Genomic DNA, 6,441 nt, shown 5'->3' on the forward strand with positions numbered 1-6,441 from the left:
AAACCCATGAGCACGAAGGGCAGAGGCAAGGCGGGCATGCCAGGCACGAGGAGCTTGCTTCAAACCATATAGTGCTTTGGAAAGACGACAGATATAGTCAGGACGATCAGGATCAGAGAAACCAGGCGGCTGTTTCATATAAACCTCTTCCTCCAAAAATCCATGTAGAAAAGCATTCTGCACATCAAGTTGACGAAGTGACCAACCACGAGAAACAGCAATGGAGAGAAGAAGCCGAATAGTGGTAGGCTTGACGACAGGACTGAAGGTGTCCTCATAGTCAAGACCATGACGCTGCCGAAAACCGCGAGCAACAAATCGCGCTTTGTAACGCTCAATAGATCCATCCGAATGCTTCTTCACTTTGAATACCCATTTTGAGTCAATAACATTTACCCGTGGTGGTGGAGGAACGAGAGTCCATGTCTTGTTACGAAGAAGAGCATGAAACTCCTGCTCCATAGCCTCTCGCCAATGTGGAATGCGCAGGGCAGCCTGATATGAGCGAGGCTCAGAAGATGGATCCGCAACAGCAGCAGCCAAACAAGCAGCCAACCAAGCAACCGTACCATCCTTACGTTCCTTAGGTTTGAAAATGCCACTGCGACTGCGTGTATGTGGTCGGGACACAGGAACCACCGAGGTCGACGGAGCATCCTGCAACGGGCTGGAGGACGGCGACGTTGACGAGTCAGCCGATGACGAGGAGCCAGTCACGGTAGCCTCGGACTCGGTTGGCGAAGAAGGCCGACCCACCGGCGAAACCGGCAGAGCAGACGAAGCAGCTGGCGACTCCGGCATCACAGACCGGGCCGATGGCGAGCTCGGCATAGTGGGCCGTGGCGCGGCCGGTGTCGCGGGCCGATCCGCTGATGAAGGCGACGTGAGGACCCGAGCCGCGGGCGAAGACGGCGTGACGGGCTGAGCCGCGGGCGACTCGGCGGCCGCTGGCGAAACGGACCGAGCAGTGGAGATGCTCGGCGCGACGGGCTCGTCGGGTGACCATGCATGGGCACGCGAATCGATGCCATGCAACATAGGGCGATCGACGTGCCCACCAGAAGACGACGATGATGATGGTGAATCCTCCAACAGCTCCAAACGAGCTCCACGTCCGGTTCCTGCACCATGGTTAGGTAACAGCAAAGGAGAGTATGCAACATCATCAAATTGGTCAGAAGCAACAGAGGATGAATGCAGGGATGGTGGTTCGACAGTGGACACAGGAAGGTTGGCAAAGGGAAAAACATGCTCATCAAACACGACGTCCCGAGATATATAGACACGATTAGTGGGAACATGAAGACATTTGTAACCTTTATGAAGAGAGCTATAGCCAAGAAAAACACACTTCTTAGAACGAAACTCAAGCTTGCGCTTGTTATATGGACGAAGATGCGGCCAGCAAGCACACCCAAATACCTTAAGAAAGGTATAATCAGGTTGTTCATTAAGGAGAACCTCAATGGGAGTCTTCATGTTTAAAACACGAGTAGGAGTACGGTTGATGAGAAAGCATGCAGTGGTGAAAGCATCACTCCAAAACCGAAACGGAACAGATGCATGGGCCAAAAGAGTAAGACCAGCTTCAACAATATGACGATGCTTACGTTCGACTGAACCATTCTGCTGATGTGTATGTGGACATGCTAAACGATGAGCTATCCCAAGCGACTGAAAGAAAGAGTTGAGGTTGCGATACTCGCCCCCCCCCCCAGTCTGACTGGACATGAACAATTTTGTGCTTGAGAAGACGCTCAACATGTTTTTGAAACTGAACAAAAATATCAAACACATCAGATTTGCGTTTAATAAGGTAAAGCCAGGTAAAGCGACTATAAGCATCAACGAAACTGATATAGTAATTATGACCACTGACAGAAGTCTGAGCAGGACCCCATACATCTGAAAACACAAGTTCTAAAGGATGTTTCACCTCACGACTGGACTCCGAAAAAGGAAGTTGATGACTCTTCCCCTGCTGACAAGCATCACACACTGCTACATCTTTATGACTAGACAAACTAGGAAGCTCATGACGACGCAAAATATGACGGACAATAGGTGTGGCCGGGTGACCAAGACGAGCATGCCACTGTGATGGAGAGACCCGAACTCCACTGAAAACACGAGCGACACCAGGATGCTCCAGACGGTAGAGGCCCTGGCACAACCGCCCACTAAGAAGAATGTCCCTCGTGCCCCGATCCTTAATAAAAAGATCAAAAGGGTGAAATTCACAAAGCACATTATTATCACGTGTGAGTTTAGGAACTGAAAGAAGATTACGGGTCACAGATGGAACTCGAAGAACATTGCGAAGCTGAAGACTCCTATTGGCATGTCTAGTGAGAAGAGATGCTTGACCAATATGAGAGATGTGCATACCTGCTTCATTGGCGGTGTGGATCTTGTCGGAGCCATGATAGGGTTCACGAGTGTGAAGCTTCCCCATCTCGCTGGTTAGATGCTCTGTCGCCCCAGAGTCCATGTACCCGTGTGGATCGATGGAGTAGGACTGAGTGTGTCCCTGTTGCTTCTGCGGCGCGGGACGATCAGCCATGGCGACCTGACGGGCATTGTTGCGTGTATCTTTGCCGTCATTGCCAAGACCAAGGAAGCTTCGCTGGAAGCGCTTATGACACTTGGAGGCCCAGTGCCCATCGCGGCCACAAAGCTGACACACACGTGGACCGCCAGCCCCCGGTAAGGTCGCAGTAGGTGGGGGGGCCGAGGCGGGCGACGGTGGCAGCCCCAAGGGAGACCGGGGTGATGAAGAAGAGCGGCCACCCTTGGTGGCGGCGTTGGCCGAGAGGGAGCCAGTGCCCCTGGTGCGGCGAGTCTCGACCCGTTGCTCAGTGAGAAGGAGCCGAGAGAAAACCTCGTGTGCCAGCATGGGTGTCGAGTTGCCCCGCTCGTTGATGATCTCGACTAAGGCATCATACTCCTCATCAAGACCATTGACAATAAACGAGTTGAACTCGGAGTCGGTGAGGGGCTGTCCAATGGAGGCCAATGTGTCGGCGAGGCCCTTGACCTTGTTGTAGAACTCAGTGGCAGTGGAGTCAAGCTTCTGACACTCTCCAAGCTGACGACGGAGTGTAGAGACACGAGCCTGGGACTGCGCTGCAAAGGTGCGCTCAAGGATGGTCCAGGCCTCATGAGACATCTTCGCGAAGACAACAAGGCCGGCAACTGCCGGCGAGAGCGACCCCTGGATGGAGGAGAGGTTCGCCCGGTCCTGCCCCGTCCAGACGCGATGGGCCGGATTGTAGACCGGACCGTGCACGCTGTCTACCAGCGCGGGTGGGCAGGGAAGCGATCCGTCGACGTAGCCTAGCAGGTAGTGACTCCCCAAGAGCGGGAGAACCTGCGCACGCCAGAAGATGTAGTTGTCGGCGGAGAGCTTGATGGTGATGAGATGACCGAAGTGAAACGGCGGCGGCGAAGACAATCCCATCGAGGAGGCTGCCTGGGGTGCAAACACCATGGAGGCAGCCGGAGGCACCGAAGCCGATGCGGGAGGAGGCGGGACCGCAGCCAGGGCGGGCGCCGCAAAGCTCGCGGCCGGTGCGGACGCCGCAAGGCCCGCGGCCGGGGCGGACGCCGCCAACCCCGCCAGCGGTGCAGTGTGATCCGCTTGCGGCAGGAGCGGCGGGACGACGCCTGCGGAGTCCGCAGCGGACGGCGGCGCCGCGGTGTGGACCACGAGGTCACGCCCAAGCGAGGGCGCCGGCGGCGTGGAGAAGACGGAGCCGATGCTCCTTGTCCCGATCGGAGCCGGAACAGAGACGGCATCGAGCGGGAGGTTGAGCAGAGCCGCAAGAGAGGCCGGGAGGAAGCCCGCAGCAGTGGAACCGATGGTGGCGGCGCTCGACATGGCGGCGGCGCGATCGGTGGCGCGGCGGCGGCGGTGAAGGTATTAGGGTTTAGAAGCGGAAGCGATCGTAACCTAGCGTGATACCATGTAAGACAATAAATTTTGGGGAACCAGCACAACCCTCTAGGGGTGGCTTATCTCATTATATATAATGGTTGTGTTACAATATGTACCATATACGTACATAGGTACAGAAGCTATACATAATCTAACACAAAGAAACCATGAAGATTTTATAGGGGAGTGAGATCACCCCCAAGGAGCATCTGAAATGAGTCACCCAAGATTGATGAGCACCAGCCCAGAAATCCTTTCCATCGGTTTCTGCATAACAAAGAGAAAACAAAGATAGAGAAGCACAAATCTGACAGTCAGCTCCATGGACTGAAACAAAAAGTATATTATTACGCACTAAAATTCTTTGGCTGGCGCACACAAGAAGGAAGCCAAATTCTAAATCGACAAGACTTTGTCTTGAATTGATCAAGTGAACTGTACGAACATCTTACTTTTTTAACAACTTTCTCTAACGCATTTTTTGCGAACTTCAATCATATTTTTTTGTGAACTTCAGTTTCACTTTGTCTAGATAGTGAGCTGCATGCCCATGTCGGTAGTGTGAAGTGACGAGGTCGTGGGGGAGGCGAAATTGGTGAACACCACCTGCGATCTAACTGCATTGGAGCACCACCCAGCGGTGAACTACACAACCATTGGACCCTACTACATGCATGCGCGAGGAAGAGAACTGCATGCAAATACGTTCCGCACCGCACGGGTGCGTCGCATGAACTGCACAGAGGGGCTGCCGTTGACATCGTCGCCAGCATCGGGGCCTGGGAGGACCCGTGGCGTATACCAAGGGCATGCGTGTACTAAACGAGTCACAAAACTACACGCCATCGCCAGAAGGATTGCATGCTGCCCCCGTCGGCTCCATCTTGTGGTGGTGGTGAGGTCTTTTTTTGCACACATGCAGAATTGATTTGAGGAGTCTGCGGTGCTATCCCTCTGGTTTGGTGGCTGGCCATTCTTCTTGTTCTTCTTCCACCGAGCACCTCTTTCTCTGCAAACAAGAATTGCACACCTAATGGGATAATCGGTGTTGCTCCATGAGCTGTTGCCTGTGTAGAATAAAATGAACTTCATTAGTATAGACAAACAAAATAAGTTGTTGCCTGGGATAATCGGTGTTGCTCCGTGAGCTGTTGCCTGGAAGTGGACTGCATGGGACGGGATGCACTTCACACCCGGTCGAAGGAGAAACTGCCCTGGTCACCGCTACCGACGTCCTTGTCAGCGAGCATGAGAAAGATGAAGGTCAGTGAGCTCTTTGCGGGCGCGACGGACCTGGCCCTCCCCCAGCGGCGCGACGGTGTCGGCGACGGTGGCGCCTTGGGGGCCGAGGGGACGACGCATGTCATGGTTGGACGGGACGCCGCACACATGAAAATCGGCCGTTGTGGCCGTGCTGGGGGCGGTTGCCAGCCCGAATCCGCCGCCGGGAGGCGCGCTGGTGGCGGATGCCTGTCCGGATCCATCGCCGGGAGTCTACCTCGCTGGGGACGCCTCGGGTGTCGCCGGATCTAGGCCCTTGCGAGGTGCCTGCAAGGTAGGAAGGGCCCATGCTCGACGGAGGAGTTGAGGCCGTCGCGTGGAGGGGCGGCGCGCCACGGGGAGAAGGTGGCAGGGGTGCTCTCACATGGGGAGGAAGGAGGGCACTCCTGCGCCGAGAAGGAGGACAAGGCGCAACGGCCGGCAAGGAGGTGCGGTTGGAGGTGAGAGGCGACGGGCCGGCGCGAGCCCGGGCTGGCGGCGGGGTGGGAAGGCATGTGGTGCGGCGGCTGGGTGAGGACGCAGGTGGTGCGGCGGCGGATTGGCGGGGAAAGTTGCGGGGATTGGATGAAGGAGCACGATGGGAGAGAGGAGTGGGTGGGTTCGAGAGGATAGGGTCGGGGTGGGTGGTTTTTTTTACGCGTGCAGTTCGGTCGGTTCTTTTGTGTAGTTAGTTATAGCTACGGGGTGGGTCAGCGGTGTTAGCAGAATAAGATTAGTGTTATTAGAATAAGATGTTAAGGAGTGTTATCATAATATATATATATATATATATATATATATATATATATATATTTCCTACAAGCAGTGTTAGTTATCACCACTTGCGTTTTGTATGTTGTATGTAGTATCTGTCGGAACCGAGAGTATGTACGTATAGTATATAGTATATAACAATGATTAGGTAGTATATATACTAATTTTTAGGTAGTATGTATCATTTTTTGAGTATGCTCATTTTTACGTATAAATATGTACGTATTTTACAAATATAACAAAAACTATGGGCTCATATGCAATTTTTTCATGTAACTTGCTTTGAAATATCTTAGATATAATATACGAATATATTTAAAATAATAAAGTAGTATGTGTAGTACCAGATGATAGTATATGAGACATATGGGGAATATATTTAAAATAATAAAGTAGTATGTGTAGTACCAGATGATAGTATATGATATTATATCTAAGATATTTCAAAGCAAGTTACATGAAAAAATTGC

General features: G+C 52.9%; 1 long non-coding RNA gene across 1 annotated transcript; it reads right to left on the reverse strand.

Annotated features, from left to right (window-relative positions):
* Positions 1 to 4,322: 4,322 nt before the first annotated feature.
* On the reverse strand, positions 4,323 to 5,842 carry LOC123046499 (uncharacterized). Its single transcript, XR_006422383.1, has 2 exons — positions 5,231 to 5,842; positions 4,323 to 5,004 (listed from the first exon to the last, which is right to left on the reverse strand). It is a non-coding gene; the product is annotated as an uncharacterized lncRNA (long non-coding RNA).
* Between the last annotated feature and the right edge of the window lie 599 nt (positions 5,843 to 6,441).

The sequence above is a fragment of the Triticum aestivum genome, chromosome 2B (genome assembly GCF_018294505.1).
Source record: "Triticum aestivum cultivar Chinese Spring chromosome 2B, IWGSC CS RefSeq v2.1, whole genome shotgun sequence".
Taxonomy (NCBI): domain Eukaryota; kingdom Viridiplantae; phylum Streptophyta; class Magnoliopsida; order Poales; family Poaceae; genus Triticum; species Triticum aestivum.